Here is a 21593-nt window from a genome sequence, read left to right as displayed (position 1 = left end):
GCGCGGTACCTCCTAACTATGGTAGACCGGTTCACGAGGTGACCAGAGGCGGTCCTGCTCACCGACACATCTGCCGATTCCTGCGCCTGAGCACTGATCGCAACCTGGGTAGCACGCTTCGGGGTACCGGCCCACATTACCTCCGACAGAGGCGCTCAGTTCACCTCCAGCCTGTGGTTGGCTGTGGCCAGCCTGTTGGGAATGCAGCTACACCACACAACTGCCTACCACCCACAGTCGAACGGACTAGTGGAACGCTTCCACCGTCACTTGAAGTTGGCTCTCATGGCCCGCCTGAGAGGACCTAACTGGGTGGACGAGCTTCCCTGGGTCCTGCTTGGAATTCGCACAGCACCCAAAGAGGATCTGCACATCTCGTCGGCCGAGTTGGTGTACGGTGCACCCCAGGCCGTCCCGGGAGAGTTCATACCAGCCCCAAAGGGGCAAGAGGAAGAACCCACAGCAGTCAATAGACAATAGACAATAGACAGTAGGTGCAGGAGTAGGCCATTTGGCCCTTCTAGCCAGCACCGCCATTCACTGTGATCATGGCTGATCATACACAATCAGTACCCCGTTCCTGCCCTCTCCCCATATCCCTTGACCCCGCTATCTATAAGAGCTCTATCTAACTCTCTCTTGAATGCATCCAGAGACTTAGCCTCCACTGCCTTCTGGGGCAGAGCATTCCACATATCCACCACTCTCTGGGTGAAAAAGTTTTTCCGCATCTCCGTTCTAAATGACCTACCCCTTATTCTTAAACTGTGGCCTCTAGTTCTGGACTCACCCATCAGCGGGAACATGCTTCCTGCCTCCAGTGTGTCCAATCCCTTAATAATCTTACATGTTTCAATCAGATCCCCTCTCATCCTTCTAAATTCCAGTGTATACAAGCCCAGTCGCTCTAATCTTTCAACATATGACAGTCCCGCCATTCCAGGAATTAACCTAGTGAACCTTCGCTGCACTCCCTCAATAGCAAGGATGTCCTTCCTCAAATTTGGAGACCAAAACTGCACACAATACTCCAGGTGGGGTCAAACCAGGGCCCTGTACAGCTGCAGAAGGACCTCTTTACTCCTATACTCAGTTCCTCTTGTTATAAAAGCCAGCATGCCATTAGCTTTCTTCACTGCCTGCTGTACCTGCATGCTTGCTTTCATTGACTGAAGTACAAGAACACCTAGATCTCGTTGTACTTCCCCTTTTCCTAACTTGACTCCATTTAGATAGTAATCTGCTTTCCTGTTCTTGCCACCAAAGTGGATAACCTCACATTTATCCACATTAAACTGCATCTGCCATACATTTGCCCACTCACCCAACCTGTCCAAGTCACCCTGCATTCTCATAACATCCTCCTGACATTTCACACTGCCACCCAGCTTTGTGTCATCAGCAAATTTGCTAATGTTACTTTTAATCCCTTCATCTAAATCATTAATGTATATTGTAAACAGCTGCGGTCCCAGCACCGAACCTTGCGGTACCCCACTGGTCACAGCCTGCCATTCCAAAAGGAACCCGTTAATCACTACTCTTTGTTTCCTGTCAGCCAGCCAATTTTCAATCTATGTCAGTACTCTGCCCCCAATACCATGTGCCCTAATTTTGCCCACTAATCTCCTATGTGGGACTTTATCAAAAGCTTTCTGGAAGTGCAGGTACACTACATCCACTGGCTCTCCCTTGTCCATTTTCATAGTTACATCCTCAAAAAACTCCAGAAGATTAGTCAAGCATGATTTTCCCTTCATAAATCCATGCTGACTCGGACTGATCCTTCTACTGCTATCCAAATGTGTCATAATTTCCTCTTTTATAATTGACTCCAGCATCTTTCCCACTACTGACGTCAGGCTAACCGGTCTATAATTCCCTGTTTTCTCTCTCCCTCCTTTCTTGAAAAGTGGGACAACATTAGCCACCCTCCAATCAGCAGAAACTGTTCCTGAATCTATAGAACATTGGAAAATGATTACCAATGAGTCCACGATTTCTAGAGCCACCTCTTTAAGTACCCTGGGATGCAGACCATCAGGTCCCGGGGACTTATCAGCCTTCAGACTCAACAGTCTATCCAACACTGTTTCTTGCCTAATATAAATTTCCTTCAGTTCATCCTTTACCCTAGTTCCTTTGGCCACTATTACATCTGGGAGATTGTTTGTGTTTTCCCTAGTTAAGACAGATCCAAAGTACCTGTTCAACTCATCTGCCATTTCCTTGTTCTCCATAATAAATTCACCCGTTTCTGTCTTCAATGGCCCAATTTTGGTCTTAACTATTTTTTTGCTATTCACATACCTAAAGAAGCTTTTACTATCCTCCTTTATATTCTTGGCTAGTTTACCTTCGTACCTCATTTTTTCTTGGCGTTTTGCCTTTTTTGTTATCTTCTGTTGTTCTTTAAAAGCTTCCCATCCTCCGGTTTCCCGCTCATCTTTGCTGTTATACTTCTTCTCTTTTATTTTTCTACTGCCCTTTACTTCCCTTGTCAGCCACGGCCGCCCCTTACTCCCCTTAGGATCTTTCTTCCTCTTTGGAATGAACTGATCCTGCACCTTCTGCATTATTCCCAGAAAGACCTGCCATTTTTGTTCCACTGTCTTCCCTGCTAGGGTATTGTTCCATTGAACTTTGGCCTCATAGCTCCATAGTTCCCTTTGTTCAACTGTAATACTGACACATCTGATTTTCCCTTCTCTTTCTCAAATTGTAGGTTAAAACATATCATATTATGGTCACTACCTCCTAATGGTTCCTTTACCTCGAGGTCCCTGATCAAATCCGGTTCATTGCACAACACTAAATCTAGAATTGCCTTCTCCCTGGTAGGCTCCAGTACAAGCTGTTCTAAGAATCCATCTCGGAGGCACTCCACAAACTTCCTTCCTTGGGGTCCAGTACCATTCTGATTCTCCCAGTCTATCTGCATGTTGAAATCCCCCATGACAACTGTATCTTTACCTTTGCGACATGCCAATTTTAACTCTTCATTCAACTTACACCCTACATCCAGACTACTGTTTGGAGGCCTGTAGATACCCTCCCTTCCAGCACTTTTCCCTGCAAGCAGCCTAAGTGTTACACCTGCCCATTCACCTCCTCCCTCACCTCCATTCAGGGCCCCAAACAGTCCTTCCAGGTAAAGCAATACTTCACCTGCAGATCTGCTGGGGTTGGCTACTGTATCTGGTGCTCCAGATGTGGCCTCCTCTACACTGGTGAGACTCAATGCAGATTGGAGTTCTGCTTTGTTGAGCAACTTCGCTTCATCCACAAAAGCCTATCACCAGGTGCCTAGTGCTCTTCCTTCTCTTTTTTCTACCATGGTCCACTCTCCTCTCCTATCAGGTTCTTTCCTCTCCTGACTTTTACCTTTTCACCTATCACCTCCCAACTTCTTACTTCATTTGCTTCCTTCCACCTTCTTGTTATTGGCTTCTACCCTCCTTCCTTTCCAGTCTTGATGAAGGATCTCAGTCTGAGACCAATTATTTATTCATGCTGCCTAACCTGCTGAGTTCTTCCAGCACTTTGAGTATGTTACACAGTACTTCAAATATGGTCTCACAAAAGTCCTGTATAATCTCAGCAGGACTTCATTATCTTTGTATTCTATAATACCTTGAAAAGGAGGTCAAGAAACCATATATTCCTAATAACATTAATTGCTTGTGCGTTTAACTCAACGCAATCTGATCACTTGGTGTACAAAAAATTACCGCTTGGCTATTAAAAATTCTTCTGATTTTCTGCTCTTCCTACAAAAACACACTGTCAGTTTTCCATTGAACATTACACATTATATATGTCCAAATTCTAAATGATTTCACCAGAAATGTGCAAACTAATTTATCCATCATCCAAAATTCTAATTGCTCCTGCCACTGGATTTCAGAATTTTTCTTTGAGTTTGATCATGCTTGATCCAACCTGCCCCCCATGCTTTCCACCACCAGCCTTTTACCCTTCCCACATTCACACACACCTCTTGATAAATTCTTCAGGACTGATCAAACTCTGGCTGCTGTACTTGTGCAATCTGTACTCCATGTGTGGAAATCAGACCTTAGGCAATGGATATTAAGGCCCTATCCGCTAACAGCCTTTTGACAATTAATTAACATGAAAGGCCTTACATGCGACTAATATCCATTTAAAACAGTTCAAATTGATGCAACTTAAATTGAAAAAAAATGAGATTTAAATATCTCATGTGCGTGTGTATTTATTTATTTATTTCACTACTTCAACAAGTTAGAAACTACGAAAAATTTGGAGTATTGACAATCATCTTGAATGTTACAATGAAAATGAAGATTTGGAAGATGCACTCATGAACAGCATTGTACAAAGGCAATCCATTATCTGCACTAGGCGTCTTTGCAGATTTTGTTCATTTGCAGTCAAAACAATGAGATGCGGATGAGTTCTTCCGTCGATAAGTATTAGGAACTTGTAACGATGTACTACATACAGAGCTAGAGACAACGACACACAGTTGGTAAGTCGTTTCGAGACTAGTTCATTTAAACTTCGCGATGCTGACATTTAATACCTAGTGCCCACCCTCTCCAGGCGGTAATGACGTCAGAGGTGCATTACCAAAGTCTTTCCCCGTGCACTGGCTATTTGTGAGCCGGTTCGCCTGCGAAGAAAGTGGGTCGCCACATAACACCCCCCCCGAAACCAGCGCTACACCCCCCAATGTCCATAGTCTGGATCAGCCTCTGTTTGGGAGGTCTGCCTCTGCGCTGCAGTGCCTGAACCTCGACCGGCTGTGCCAAGTCCACATGGGCTGGTTTGAGTCGGTCCACCGTGAAAACCTCCTCTTTCCCCCCAATGTCCAGAACATACGTGGACCCGTTGCTGTTGATCACCTTGAACGGCCCCTTGTATGGTCGCTGTAGCAGTGCCTGGTGTCCACCCCTTCATACAAACACAAAGTTACAGTTCTGCAGGTCTTTGGGTACATGGGTCAGGGTCCGTCCGTGCTGTGAAGTCGGTACAAGGGGCAGGTTGCCGAGCCTTTCACATAGTCTGTCCAGGACTGATGGACACTACAAGTTCCTAATCCAAGATGGATTCTTAGAACAGCTTATACTGGAGCCTACCAGGGAGAAAGCAATTCTAGATTTAGTGTTGTACAATGAACCGGATTTGATCAGGGACCTCGAGGTAAAGGAACCATTAGGAGGTAGTGACCATAATATGATATGTTTTAACCTACAATTTGAGAAGGAGAAGGGAAAATCGGATGTGTCAGTATTACAGTTGAACAAAGGGAACTATGGAGCTATGAGGGAGGAGCTGGCCAAAGTTCAATGGAACAATACCCTAGCAGGGAAGACAGTGGAACAAAAATGGCAGGTCTTTCTGGGAATAATGCAGAAGGTGCAGGATTGGTTCATTCCAAAGAGGAAGAAAGATCCTAAGGGGAGTAAGGGGCGGCCGTGGCTGACGAGGGAAGTAAAGGGCAGTATAAAAATAAAAGAGAAGAAGTATAACATAGCAAAGATGAGCGGGAGACCGGAGGACTGGGAAGCTTTTAAAGAGCAACAGAAGTTAACAAAAAAGGCAATACACCAAGAAAAAATGAGGTACGAAGGTAAACTAGCCAAGAATATAAAGGAGGATAGTAAAAGCTTCTTTAGGTATGTGAATAGCAAAAAAATAGTTAAGACCAAAATTGGGCCATTGAAGACAGAAACGGGTGAATTTATTATGGAGAACAAGGAAATGGCAGATGAGTTGAACAGGTACTTTGGATCTGTCTTCACTAGGGAAAACACAAACAATCTCCCAGATGTAATAGTGGCCAAAGGAACTAGAGTAAAGGATGAACTGAAGGAAATTTATATTAGGCAAGAAACGGTGTTGGATAGACTGTTGAGTCTGAAGGCTGATAAGTCCCAGGGACCTGATGGTCTGCATCCCAGGGTACTTAAAGAGGTGGCTCTAGAAATCGTGGATGCATTGGTAATCATTTTCCAATGTTCTATAGATTCAGGAACAGTTTCTGCTGATTGGAGGGTGGCTAATGTTGTCCCACTTTTCAAGAAAGGAGGGAGAGAGAAAACAGGGAATTATAGACCAGTTAGCCTGACGTCAGTAGTGGGAAAGATGCTGGAGTCAATTATAAAAGAGGAAATTATGACACATTTGGATAGCAATAGAAGGATCAGTCCGAGTCAGCATGGATTTATGAAGGGAAAATCATGCTTGACTAATCTTCTGGAGTTTTTTGAGGATGTAACTATGAAAATGGACAAGGGAAAGCCAGTGGATGTAGTGTACCTGCACTTCCAGAAAGCTTTTGATAAAGTCCCACATAGGAGATTAGTGGGCAAAATTAGGGCACATGGTATTGGGGGCAGAGTACTGACATAGATTGAAAATTGGCTGGCTGACAGGAAACAAAGAGTAGTGATTAACGGGTTCCTTTTGGAATGGCAGGCTGTGACCAGTGGGGTACCGCAAGGTTCGGTGCTGGGACCGCAGCTGTTTACAATATACATTAATGATTTAGATGAAGGGATTAAAAGTAACATTAGCAAATTTGCTGATGACACAAAGCTGGGTGGCAGTGTGAAATGTCAGGAGGATGTTATGAGAATGCAGGGTGACTTGGACAGGTTGGGTGAGTGGGCAAATGTATGGCAGATGCAGTTTAATGTGGATAAATGTGAGGTTATCCACTTTGGTGGCAAGAACAGGAAAGCAGATTACTATCTAAATGGAGTCAAGTTAGGAAAAGGGGAAGTACAATGAGATCTAGGTGTTCTTGTACTTCAGTCAATGAAAGCAAGCATGCAGGTACAGCAGGCAGTGAAGAAAGCTAATGGCATGCTGGCTTTTATAACAAGAGGAACTGAGTATAGGAGTAAAGAGGTCCTTCTGCAGCTGTACAGGGCCCTGGTTTGACCCCACCTGGAGTATTGTGTGCAGTTCTGGTCTCCAAATTTGAGGAAGGACATCCTTGCTATTGAGGGAGTGCAGCGAAGGTTCACTAGGTTAATTCCTGGAATGGCGGGACTGTCATATGTTGAAAGATTAGAGCGACTGGGCTTGTATACACTGGAATTTAGAAGGATGAGAGGGGATCTGATTGAAACATGTAAGATTATTAAGGGATTGGACACACTGGAGGCAGGAAGCATGTTCCTGCTGATGGGTGAGTCCAGAACTAGAGGCCACAGTTTAAGAATAAAGGGTAGGCCATTTAGAACGGAGATGCGGAAAAACTTTTTCACCCAGAGAGTGGTGGATATGTGGAATGCTCTGCCCCAGTAGGCAGTGGAGGCTAAGTCTCTGGATGCATTCAAGAGAGAGTTAGATAGAGCTCTTATAGATAGCGGGGTCAAGGGATATGGGGAGAGGGCAGGAACGGGGTACTGATTGTGTATGATCAGCCATGATCACAGTGAATGGCGGTGCTGGCTAGAAGGGCTGAATGGCCTACTCCTGCACCTACTGTCTATTGTCTATAAAGTTTATAATGTACAGCACTCCTTGTTGTCATTTTCATTGCCATTAAACACATTTGAATGTAAATCTTGTCGAGCATAAGGATTTCATTAGAGGCAGGCAGCAGCAGAATTTCACTGTCTGTTCTCACTCAAATCACCAGTAACTCACTAGGAAATTTTAATGTATTAGCCCAGTTTTAAGAAAAATGTGTCATTTATGGATCTTCCATATGGTGCTTCCTGCTGTCTTTCATGTTAACTTTCTCAAATCTCCTACTTTAGATATTAATGTGGTTGTGGTGCTGCATTTTGATGCCGCAATCCACTGCAGAGCTAAATGGTAGGGCATGGATTAAGTCCACCATCCCCAACATGATGAAATCTAAATCATCACCAGATGTTGTGTGGATGGCAGATGATTCCTGATAAGGAAAAGTAAAATCAGCAGTCCACTCGTGCTGCTAGCATCTTGTGGCAGATTAATATTAGTAGAAGTGTTTCGAGACATAATTCAACTTGCCATTTCTGCTCAGCTGAAGGAAAGTGGTGAATAATTAAGGGTGACTAAATAAGACTAATTTGCCTTGTAGTTTTCTTTATTAACATTCAACGATCCAAATTACAATTATTATCGAAGTATGTATACAATATACAACCCTGAGATTTGTCTTCCCCACAGACAGCCACGAAACAAAGAAAATCCCCGGAACCTGTTCAAGGAAAAACATCAACCCTCCCCCCCCACCACTCCATGCGCAAAAGTACCCCAAATCACACAAATATCAACAAAAAGAAAAGGGACAAACACAGAATATAAAACACGAAATTAAGAGAGTCCAGGCACTTTTAGGTTCAGTGTTCATTACCTGTAGGCTGCCCAGATTCAAAATCATCCCAAAATAGTAACAGCAACAAAAAATGAGCAACCGGAAACCAGAAACACCTCAAAATGTGGGCTACAGACTCCAATCCACAAACCACGTTGATTAAACCTTGCTCCAGCACCATCCTTTGACAGGAGAGGGGGGGGGGGGGGGGGGGGAGGGGGAGAGGGAGAGAGAGAGAGAGAGAGAGAGAGAGAGAGAGAGAGACTCCAATCTACAAACCACATTGATTAAACCTTGCTCCAGCACCATCCTCCGACAGCATCAAGGGGGAGAGAGAGAGATCATTCAAATTTTGCAATATGTATGAAATTGATTACAATTGGACTCAACATTCCTGTGCTAAATTGAGTAAAAACTTGGTTGACATGATTGTTTTCCATTTTTTAAACAATTGCCTGAAGATATAGGGAAAGCAAAGGATTGAAAATGCATTTTATTGTGATGAGAAATAATAATTAAAAATTAGATCCAACTTATTTGTAGATTTCCAGCAGGGACAGTATCAGATTTGAGTTATCTTGATGTTGCCTAACTTAATGGGACTGAGGGAATGAGGGAACTAATGAGGGAGCTAAATACAACATTTACAAATCTGCACATGGCACAAAGATGGGAGAAGAGTGGGTGGTTGTGGGCTATGAGGAGGAGTTTTTTAGTTGGGTAGGCAAGTGATTGACACAAATAGAATGAAATAAAAAATGTAGTGTTATCCATTTTGATTCTTATAAAATAGAAAGACAAATTATTATCAAGTTGGAGATAGATTGGGGCGAGTCATTGAAAACAAGTGTTCAGGTGCAGCAAGAAGTTAGTAACTGGTATGTTGGTCTTCATTGCAAAAGGTTTTGTGTACAGAGGATTTCTTATGGCACATTTAGAGCAGGAGAATGGAATGCTCCTCTTTCAGGATATGGATGTGCAGCAAGACCTCCAGTATCCCTGATGACTGCTCCAGCAGGATGTGCATCCAGCTGCAGCTTCTTTCAGGCTGTTTTAAGGAACTGGAGCTCCGGATCATTTAGGAGGCTGAGTGATTGATCGACAGATAACTGGGTGACAGTCAGGATGGGGAAAGGAGATGGGCTGTCAGTGCAGAATTCTCCTTCAACAACAGGTTTACTGCTTTGTATACTGTTTGGGGGGTGGGGGGGGAATCACCTAGCAAAGGAAAGCCACAGCGATGGGTCTTTGGAACTGAGTATGGCTCTGGGACTCAGAAGGAAAGAGGGAAGAAGAGGTGAGCTGTAATGGTAGGAGAACAGGCAGGAGGTTCTATGGATGAGAATGAGATTCCGTTCATATGTTGTCTCATGGGTGCCAGGTCAGGGACATCTCAGATTGACTTCACAGCATTCATAAGTGTGCGGGTGAGCAGCCAGAGGTTGTGGCCATTAGTGAGACTTAGTTGCAGGAAGGGCAGAACTGGCAGCTCAATGTTCCAGCATTCTATTGTGATAGAGCTGGGGGTGGGGGGTTGTGATTAAAGGTGGAGTGGTTGCATTACTAGTCAGGGAAATATCACGGCAGTGCTCAGACAGGACAGACTGGAGAGCTCATTTACTGAGGCTATATGAGTGTAACTGAGGTATTAGAAAGGAGTGCCCAAGTTAATGGGATTATATTATAGACCACCCAACAGGCCGCGGGATTTAGAGGAGTAAATTTGTAGAGAGATTGCAGACTGTTGCAAGAAACATAAGGTTATGATAATAAATATGAGACGTCTGCAGAAGCTGGAAATCCAAAGCACCTCACCCAAAGTGCTGGAGTAACTCAACAGGTCAGGCAGCATCAATGGAAATGAATAAACAGTCAATGTTTCAGGCCGAGACTCTTCCGCAGAACTCGAAAGGAAGGGGGAAGATGCCAGAATAAAAAGGCCAGTAGAGTGGAAGGAGGATAGCCAGAAGGTGAAAGTTGAAGCCTAGTGGATAGGAAAGATAAAGGGTAAGAGAGGAAGGAATCTGATAGGAGAGGAGAGGGAAAGGAAAGGAAGAGGGGGAGGTGATAGGCAGATAAGAAGTGATGAGAGGCGAGAGTAGGAAATAGAAGCGAGGGGAGAGGGAGGGAAATAATTTTAACAGAAGGTGAAATCAACATTCATGCCATCAGTTTGGAGGTGACTCAGACGGAATATAAGGCATTGCTCCTCCATCCTGAGGGTGGCCTCATTGTGACACAAGATGAGGCCATGGACCAACATGTCGGAATTGGAATGGGAATCAGAATTAAAATGTTGGCCACCAGGAAGTTCCGTTTTTGGCTGATGGTGCAGAGGTGCTCGACAACGCAGTCCCCCAATTTATGACAAATGTAGACGAGGCTGCATCAGGAGCACTGGGCACAATAGCAACCCCAACAGATTCACAGGTGAAGTGTTGCCTCACCTGGAAGAACTTTTTGGGACCCTGAATGAAGATGAGGGCGAAGGTGAATGGGCAGGTGTAGCACTTAGGCTGATTGCAGAGATAAGTGCTAGGAGGGAGATTATTGAGGAGGGACAAATGGATGAGGGAGTCATGGAGGGAGCAATCTCTGTGGAAAACAGAGAGGAGGGAGGTAAAAGATAGGTTTAGTGGTAAGATTCCTTTGGAGATGGTGGAAATTGCAGAGGATTGTGTTGGATTTAGAGGCTCATAGGGTGGTAGGTAAGGACTAGAGGAATTCTATCATTGTTAAGGCAGTGGGAAGATAATGTGAGTGCAGATGTTCAGGAAATGGAGGAAATGCGGGTGAAGTCAGCATTAATGGTGGAGGAAGGGAAACCCTGTTCTTTGAAAAAGGAGGACACCTCTGCTATCCTGCTGGTCAGAAGTTTGTCTCCAGAGATGGAGACAGAGATATTGAGAAAGAGGAGGGATGCGTCAGAAATAGAGCAAGTAATTTAAGGGCATGGTGGAAGTTAGAGGAAAAGGTGATGATGCTGATGAGCTTGGCATTGATGCATGATGTTGCACCAGTGAGGTGGAGGAAGAGTTGGGGAGCATTACTGAGGAAGGCTTGGATCATGGACTGTCCTATGTACATTTCTAATGAAGAAACAGGCATAGCTGGGCCCATGTGGGTGCCCATGGCTACTCCTCAAGTAGGAGGAGCTGAAGGAAATGTTGTTGAGTGTGAGGACCAGTTCTGCCAGACAGAGGAGGGTGGTGATGGAGGGGAACTGGTCGGTTCTTTTATCAAAAAAGAAGCAGAAAGCTTTAAGACCTTCCTGATGGGTGATAAAAGTGTATGTGGACTGGACATCCATAGAGGTAAAAGGTGATTTAAACTTTCAACATTTCCCATACTATAAAAGGGTTGGATGGACAGTGTTTTTCAAATGTGTTCAGGTAAGTTTCCTTAATCAGTTTTTAGAGGTCCCAATTAGAGAGAGTGCTATACTAGATTTCCTGTTAGGGTATGAGAAGGGGCAGGTGACAGAAGTTTGTGTAGGAAATCACTTTGCCACAAGTGAACATAATGCAATTACGGTAGTTTCAAGATAATTATAGAGAAGGATAGGTCTGGTCCTTGAGTAGGGATTCTAATTTGGAGAAAGGCCTATTTTGATGGTATTAGAAAGGATTGGGCAACTCTGGAATGGGATAGCCTGCTTTCTGTAAATGGGAGATTTCAAAAATGAAATATTGATTGTACAGAGTCTATATGTTCTTGTCAGAATAAAAGACAAGGATATAAGTTTTCAGGAATCTTTGTTTTTGAGAGATATTGAAGCCCTAGTTAAGAAAATCAAAGAGGTGCATAGCAGGTGTAGGCAGGTTGGAACAAATGAGGTACTTGAGGAATATAAGAAATGCAAGACAACATTTAAGCAAGAAATCAGGAGGGCTAAAAAAAGGCAAGAGATTGCTTTAGCAGATAAGGTGAAGGAAAATCCCAAGGGACACTAAAGATATACTAAGTGCAAAAGGATAGCAAGGGACAAAATATGTCCTCTGGAAGATCAGAGCAGTCATCTGTGTAAGGAGCTGAAAGAGATGGGGGAGATCTTAAATTGACTTTTGTTTGCATCTGTATTCACCTGGGAGATGGGCTCAGAATCTATAGAAGTGAGGCAAAGCAGCAGTGAAATCATGGAAAGTATACAGATTACAGAGGAGGAGGTATGTACTGACAAATTAGGGTGGATAGATCCTCAGTGGCTGCAAGGTGTCCCCTCGGACCCTGAGGAGGCTAGTACAGAAATTGTGGGGATATTTAAAGTGTCCTTAGCCATTGGTTAGATACCGGAAGATTGGATAGCTAATGTTGTTCTGTTGTTTAAGAAAGGCTCCAAGAATAAGCCAGGAAATTATAGGCTCTGTGCTTGACGTCAGTATTGGGTAAGTTATTGGGAGATATTCTAAGGGATCAGAATCAGAATTAGGTTTAGTATCACTGGCAAATGTCGTGAAATCTGTTAACTTAGAGGGGCTGATTAAGGATAGTCAGCCTGGCTTTGTGCCTGGCAGGTTGTAGAGTTTTTAGCAGGAAAGTTGATGAAGGTAAGGCAGTAGATGTTGTCTATATCCACTTTTGACAAGGGCTTTGACAAGGTCTTGCATCAAATGGCATTCAAGATGAGGTAGTAAATAGGATTAGACATTGGTTTCATGGGTGAAGCCAAAGAGTGGTAGTAGATTGTTGCCTCTCTGACTGGAAGCCTGTGACTAGTGGTGCTGGGTCTGTTGTTGTTTGTCATTAATATCACCAATCTCGATGATAATGTGTTAAGCTGGCTTAACAAATTTGTGAATGACACCAAGATTGTGGGTGTAGTGGACAGCAAGAAAGACTATCAAAGCTTGCAGCAGGACCTGAAAAGATGAGCTGAAGAATAGTAGATGGAATTTAAAGCAGTCAAGTGTGAGGTGGTGCACTTTGGGAGGACCAGCCAGGATAGGTCTTACACAGTGAATGGTAGGGCAGGGAGGAATGTGGAAGAACAGAGTGATCTGGGAATACAGATTAATTCACATGGAGAGAGTCATAAAGAAAGCATTTGATGCATTGACCTTCATAAATCAAAGTATTCAGTACAAGAGATGGGAAGTTATGTTGAAGTTGTACAAGACGTTGGTGAGGCCTAATTTGCATTATTGTGTGCAGTTTTTGTCACCAACCTACAGGAAAGATGTAAGTAAGATTGAAAGAGACAATTTACAAGGATATTGGCAGGACTTGAGGACCTGAGTAATTGGGAGAAGTTGAATAGGTTAGGACTTTATTCCCTTGAGCGTAGAAGAATGAGGGGAGACTTGATGGAGGTATGCAGAATTATGAAGATATAGATAGGGTAAATACAAGGAGGGTTTTTCCACTGAGGTTGGATGAGACTAGAACTAGAGGTCAAGAGGTTAAGGGTGAAAGGTGGAACAATTAAGGGAAACACGACGATGAACTTCTTTGAGTAAGAGGATGGTGAAAGTGGAACGAGCTATCAATGGAAGTGGTGCATGCGGGTTCAATTTCAACATTTAAGAGAAATTTGGATAGACACATGGATGGGAGGGATATGGAGGGCTGTGGTTCAAGTTCAGGTCAACAGGACTAGGCAGATTGAGTTTGGTATGGACTTGATGGGCACAGGGTCTGTTTCTGTGTTCTATGACCCAATGAGCAAAGATATCTTCCTACAGCTATACAGGGCCTTGGTGAACTTCTATCTGGGGGAATAAACTCTTCTTGGGCTTCCAGCCAGGTACAGATATTGATTTTAACTAAAGTTTCAATGACAAACTCTGCCATCTTCATCAGGGATGATGCCTGTGCTTGTCTAGTCTGGTGGTATTTATACTCCTTTTGTCCATCCCTCCTGATAGGTTAGTCCTCTTCCAATCAGGCTTCCACTGTCCCACCTTGTTTACAATCATATTCTATTTGTTCCTTAGAGTGAGACCTTCATCTTTGTTAAAATTCTTTTCCTCTAGTTTTATTTCAATGGCTTCCTTTGCCAGGAGGTCCCAAAACCATTGGCGCGGCACTGTGGTTTTGTACCATTAAAGTCAATTCTATGACCATTGTGAAAGCAATGGTCTCCTACCACTGATTTCTCTGAGTAATCCAAATGCATACATCTCCTGTGCTCCTTGATGTGGTTTTCCACTGTGTGTCCTGTCTTGCTGATTAATCCTGATAATGTCAGGAAACCCAACAACGAGGAGGAACCTGCCACTACTGCCTGTCTCCCCTATATTTCCACGATTTCTGGAAGCACCCCCAGGATCCTGAAGAAATACCGGATGAATACCATCCACAAACTTGTAAGGAAGCTCAAATCACAGCTTATGTGGGGCAAAGGTAAAGTGGGTCTCAGGATGTCTGGCATTTACAGGATTCCCTGTGCATGTGGAGCTGATATCGGCCAGACACAGTGGAAACCGGCATAAAGGAGCACATGAAGTGTATCCCTTTGGGTTACCCAGAGAAATCAGCAGTAGCAGAACACTGCATTTGCAATGGCCATAGGATTGACGATGACAGCACAAAGCTACTGGGACCACCTTGTAAAGGAGGCATTGAAATAAAACTAGAGGAAAAGAATTTTAACAAAGATGAAGGTCTCATTCTAGGTAAGAACTGACATTCAATTGTAAACATGTTGGGACAGTGGAAACCTGATTGGATGATGGCTAATCAGTCAGGAGGGACGGATGACGGGAGGATAAATACCACTGGACTAGACATGCTCCTGCATGGTCCATGATGAAGATGGCAGAGCTTGTCATTGAAAGTTGGATAAAATTGATACCTGTACCCGGCTGGAAGCACGGAAAGAATTTATTCATCATATACACTGGGAGAGTACTAGATCCTTTATTACTCCATCTGGGGTTTAATATGCAGTTTTGCTCTCCTTAGCTGAAGTCGTGTGTTCCTTTTTTAGAGTGAGTACAGTATGTTTACAAGACTGACTCCTTGGATACAAAGGCTGATCCGTGAGGAATGATTAGGTCAATTAGGCTTATGCTCACTAGAAGTTTGGTAAAGGAGAGGGGATCTCATAGAAACTAATATAATTCCAACAGGACAAATCAACTGGATGCTGCGACTGCAGATGGTGGAATCTAGTTCAAAGTTCATTTATGATCAAAGTATGTGTACTATACACAACCTTGGGATCCATCTCCTTACAGGCAGCCACAAAACCAAGAATCCTAATAGAACCCAATAAAAAAAGAAGACTGTCAAACAGCCAAAGTGCAAAAAAGAGCAAATTGTGCAAACAGTAAAAGTAAGCAAGTAACATTCAGAATTGAAGTTCACAACAGTGAGTCCACAACCATGAACCCAGTCATCACTGCAGCCGATCCAGGAGCCCATTAGTTGCAGGCCACAGCCTCAGTTCTGCACAGAGTAACCCTGTTGAGCAGCGAGCTGAACACCTGCTTGTTCCTCACTTCTGGCCCCGACATTCTGACCTTTTCAATCTGGCATGAAGCTTAAATCAGCCCAAAAGCAAGTCAATCCTTGCTCTCGGACCTGGGCTATACTGCTTCAATATATTCTCAGGCTCGGGACCTGCAGCCTTGTATCGGCTCATATTAAACAAAAAACAATCTTATGGAAGAATAATGGGTCAAGCATTATCTGTGAAGTCAAAGGAATGGATAAAGGGAGTATGTTTTTGATGCCTGCATCGTTCAGAACCATGCTTAATAACTTCAGTGTACAGGGTATGCCAGCCAGAACTGAGATCAAGAAAAGAATACTCCATCCAGAAGTTGATGAGCTTGTAGAATTCTTTAACACAGAAGGCAGTGGAAGCCAAGTCATTAAATAAATAAGGCAATAGATATATTTCTTCGAAGTTCAAAGTACATTTATTATCAAACCACATGTATGTTACCATATACAACCCCGGGTTTCATTTTCCAGTGGGCATACTCAGCAAATCTATTGAACAGTAACTACAACACGTTCAATGAAAGATCAAATAGTGTACAAAAGACAACAAACTGTGCAAATGCAAATATAAATAAATAGCAATAAATAAAGAGAACATGAGATAATGAGATAAAGAGACCTTGGAAGTGAGGTCATTGGTTGTGGGAACATATCGATGGGGCAAGTGAAGTATCATTATCTCCTTTTATTCAAGAACCTGATACTTGAGGGATATAACTGTTATTGACTCTGGTGGTGTGAGTCCTGATGTTCTTGTACCTTCTACCTGATGGCAGCAGTGAGAAGAGAACATTACCTGGATCATGGGGATCTCTGATGATGGATGCTGCTTTTCTGCAACAACGCTTTGTGTAGATGTGCTCAGTGGTTGGAAGGGCTTCACCCATGATGTGCTTGGTTGAATCCACTACTTTTTGTAGGATTTTCCATTCAATGGCATTGGTGTTTCTATACCAGGCTGTGATACAGCCAGTCAATATACTCTCCACTATACGCTATTGAGAAGTTTGTCAAAGTTTTAGATGTCATGTTGAATGGTAAAGGAAGTCAAAGAGTATGGAGGAAAGAAGAAACAGGATATTTGTGATCATATTGAATGACCAACCTTTTATGATTATATATTTCTATTAAGTTATCTATCTTGGGTCACACAGCTAGCAAAGCTCATTGATGAGGGCGCTGAAATGCATCTGTAGTTCAGTGACTTAATAGTTCAGGAAGGAGAGGATAAAAGGGGAAAAATGTTGCAAAAGAAGATATTTAAACAAAGAACTAAAAAATATTGTCTTAAAAAGTACTGAAGTGCTTGTCCAGCCACCATCTCCTACATTATGTGTTAAAATCACGGCAAAGTGGTTGCTGCAATGAAATGTTCTCATGGAAGTGTGGAGATATCACTTGTAATGTACTTAATGTGATAAAGAACAAAATGTGATGATTCCCTGCAGCTGATGATATGAATCACAGTCTGCTAATGTTTCACAGCAGTTTTATGTGGTTTGTGCATTAAAAAAGCATTTTGAATTATTGATACAATGCCTCTCATGTGAAAGGCTACAGTACGTCCACTGCAAGTGAAAGGGATAGATTCAAGAAAGGAAGTAATTGGAGGAGGGGCCGGAAGATAGACATGGATAGATTTATAGATTTTTGAAGGGAGAAGGAGGGATAACAGAGTTGTGTTGCTTGATTTAGCACTTAGTCATACTAATTGAGGGATTGACATCTAATCATGAATCTGAGGTGTCAGAAGGCAAGTACAAACCTGGAATCAGAGTAACAGAGGTTGCTGGAAAAAATGCTGGTCAGGAAGGTCAAGGTAAGTACAGAAGAAAGAGGAGAAAAAAAATCAATCAATAGAACCTGGCCAAACTGTGCCAAATGTTTGACACCAGAATCAAAAATACGATGAGAAATATTAGACCAGAAATTGCTGATGGCAGTGATTTTGCTGATGAATATATCTTTTCTTGGACCCCTCATTATCAATGGACTCCAAATCATTAACAACATGGCTCACCTGGTGACAGATTTGAACTAAGTATAATGTCATTGGGGTGGGGTGGGGTTCCAGAACCTACTGCTCATCAAAGTGCTGAAAGATTCATTGTAATCCATGTAACCAGCATTCAAACTAACCAAAAGCCTTTAATTGGTTGATTCTTATTTTTTGATTAATACTGTGCCTTTAACATTTAGAAACATTCAAAAACTATCAAAAATCAGTCAACTTAATAAATCGAGGATACTGAATAATAAAAAAACAAACTATTTACAAACATTTTGTAATGCTTTTAAACAATTAAGCGCTACCTACATTTCATTCAAAAAGGGTAAATTCAGAAAATTCATTTGCTCCCTGACAGTGCATCATTTCTATTCAAATAAATAGAATTGCTTTTCCTTTATGAGGTTTAATCAGAGAAATTGCCAGTGAAGTGTGATCAACAATTTTGGAAATTATTCTTATGGTCCTTTTCATGGTTAAGCCAGGAGTTTGATAAACTATCTTGCAGCTTGTAATCTGTGGTACGTAAACTGGAGATTGTATTGTGGTGAGGCTATTGCTTTGTTTCATGGAAATAAGCAGCACTGAAGGATTGGCCCACTGCAACTGTGGCAGGCCTTTGAAAGAAAAGTAAATTTTAATTAAAACTTCTATATTCTGGCAATGTTCAGATTTTGGTAGTACTGGACTAGATATTCTTGATTATTGGATAGAGTATATTTAGTAGAAAACAGTCTTTTAAAACTGTTTTTAACATGTAGCATAATAGAATGGTAAACGTCCTAACTACAATGCCTATAAAAAGTATTCCCCCCTCCCCCAGAAGTTTTCTTGTTTTATTGTTTTACAATATTGAATCACAGTGGGTTTAATTTGGCTTTTTTGACACTGATCCGCAGAAAAAGACTCTTTCGTGTCAAAGTTAAAACGTATCTCTACAAAGTGATCTAAATTAATTACAAATATAAAACGCAAAATAATTGATTGCATAAATATTCACCCTTTTCATATGACACACCAAATCATCACTGGCGTAGCCAATTGGTTTTAGAAGTCACATAATTAACTAGATGTTAAATGGAGATCACTGTATGCAGTCGAGGTGTTACAATTGATTGTAATAAAAACACACCTCTATCTGGACTCAACTGCTGGTGAGTCAGTATCCTAACAAAAACTACACCATGAAGACAGAAGAACACTCCAAACGATTCTGCAAAAAGGTTATTGAAAAGCACAATTCAGGAGATGGAAACCAGAAAATTTTCAAGTCACTAAATATCCCTTGGGGAACAGTTCAGTCAATCATCAAGAAATGGAAAGAATATGGCACAGCTGTAAATCTGCCTAGAGCAGGTCATCCTCAAAAACTGAGTGTCCGTGCAAGAAGGGGACCAGTGTGGGAGGCCACCAAGAGCCCTATGCCAACTCTGGAGGAGTTACAAGCTTCAGTGACTGAGATGGGAGAGACTGCCCGGGTGCTTCACCAGCCACAGCTTTATTGGAGACTGGCAAAGAGAAAGCCACTGTTGAAAATAACTCACATGAAATCTCAGCTAGAGTTTGCCAGAGGCATGTGGGAGACTCTCAAATCAGCTGGAAAAAGTTCAATCATCTGATGAAATCAAAATTGAGCTTTTTGGCCATCAGACTAAACGCCATGCTTGGTGTAACCCAAACACTGCACATCTTCAAAAACAAACCATCCCTACTATGAAGCATGGTGGTGGCTGCATCACGTTGCGGGGATGTTTCACTGCAGCAGGCCCTGGAAGGCTGGTGAAAGTAGAGGGTAAAATGAATGGAACAAAATATAGGGAAATCTAGGAGGAAAACCTGATGCAATTTACAAGAGAACTGTGACTTGGGAAAATATTTGTTTTCCAGCAAGACGATGACCCCAAGCATAAAGCCAAAGCTACAAAAGAATGGCTTAAAAACAACAAAGTTAATGTCCTGGAGTTGCCAAGTCAGAGTCCAGACCTTAATCCAATTGAGAATTTGTGACTGGATTTGAAAAGGGCTGTTCCCTCACAATCACCATGCAATTTGACAGAGCTCGAACAATTTTGTAAAGAAGAATGGGGAAAAATTTTAGGTAGTGCAAAAATGTAGTGAGATAATGAACGTTCATGTGTTCAATGACCATTCAGAAATTGAGAAGTTGGATGGCAGAGAGGATGAAGCTGTTCCTGAATCACTGAGTGTGTGCCTTCAGAGGCTACTGTATCTCCTTCCTGATGGTAACAATGAGAAGAGGACATGACCTGAGTGATGGGGTCCTTAATGATGGATGTCACCTTTTCGAGACATCGCTTCTTGAAGATGTCCTGGATGCTATGAAGTTGACTGACTTTGCAACACTCTGTAGTTTATTTTGATCCTGTACAGTAGCCCCTTCTCCCATACCAGATGGTGATGTGGCCAGTCAGAATGCTCTCCATGAGGTACATCTGTAGAAATTGGCAAGTGTCTTTGTTGACATAACAAATCTCCTCAAACTCCTAATGAAGTATAGCCACTATCGAGCATTCTTTGTAGCTGCATCGATATGTTAGGCCCAAGATAGATCCTCAGAAATGTTGACACCTAGGAACTTGCAACTGCTCACTCCTTCCACTTCTGATCCCTCTATGAGGACTGGTGTGTGTTCCCTTGTCTTACCCTTTTAAAGTTCATAATCATTTCTTTGGTACTAATAATGCTGAGTGCAAGGCTGTTGCTGCGACACCACTCAACTAGCTGACCTATCACATTCCTGTACACCTTCTCATCACCATCTGTAATTCTGCCAGCCATAGTTGTATTGTCAGCAAATTTATAGATGGCATTTGAGCTGTGCCGAGCCACTTAGTCATGGGTTCCTCATGTTCAATACTTTTTATTGAATTTACTTCGCCAACCCCTAGGGAAAGGTAGTGCAGATTATAATAACTAGCTACCAAAAATAATTCTCTATATTTTACCCATAGATCATTTGTCATTTAGCTTAACTCCTCTGACTAGTGGTCATTCTAATTCTAGATGCAGCTTCCCCTTTCTTGTTTTATCAAACAGAACATAGAACAGTACAGCACAGGAACAGGCCCATCAGCCTACAATGTTGTGCCAAACCAATTAAATAAGTATTCCAATGGCCAATACACATTATAGCACACCCCTCCCCCCCCCCAATCCAGGCAACATACTGGGAAATGTTTCTTTCTATAATGAGGCGACCAGAACTGTATGCAATATACCAGATGCAGACTATCTAGTGCTTTTTAAAGCAGCAACATAAATCCCCAACTTTTGAACTCAATGCCTTGACTAATAAAGGCAAGCATACCATTGGGCCTTCTTAACTAGCCTAGCAACCCATGTAGCCACTTTTAGGGAGCTATAAAATGGGACACCAAGACCCCTCTGCTCATCAATACTATTGTCCTTAACAGTGTACTGACTCTTTACATTTGACCTACCAAAGTGCAACACTTCACATTTGGCCAGGTTAAAATGCATCTGCCATTTTTCCACCCATATTTGCAACAGATCTACAGCACTGTGCAAAAGTTTTAGGCTCCCTAGCTATATATATATGTACCTAACACTTTTGCACAGCACTGTATAAGCCCACTGTACTCTTTATCACTCTTCTATGCTATCCACAACACCAACAATCTTTGTACCATCTGCAGACATCTGTACTTAGCTGAGGCTAGGTGGCAACTCTCAGCCAAGGCCTCAAACCTACCCCTTGAATAGGACCTATTCTGGACCATCAGAAAACTTTCTCTGACACCATCACTGATCTCATTAACTCTGGGGAACTCTCATTCACTGTAACCAAAC

This window comes from Hemitrygon akajei, chromosome 4, assembly GCF_048418815.1.
Source record: "Hemitrygon akajei chromosome 4, sHemAka1.3, whole genome shotgun sequence".
NCBI lineage: Eukaryota > Metazoa > Chordata > Chondrichthyes > Myliobatiformes > Dasyatidae > Hemitrygon > Hemitrygon akajei.
Note: the sequence above shows the minus strand (reverse complement) of the source record.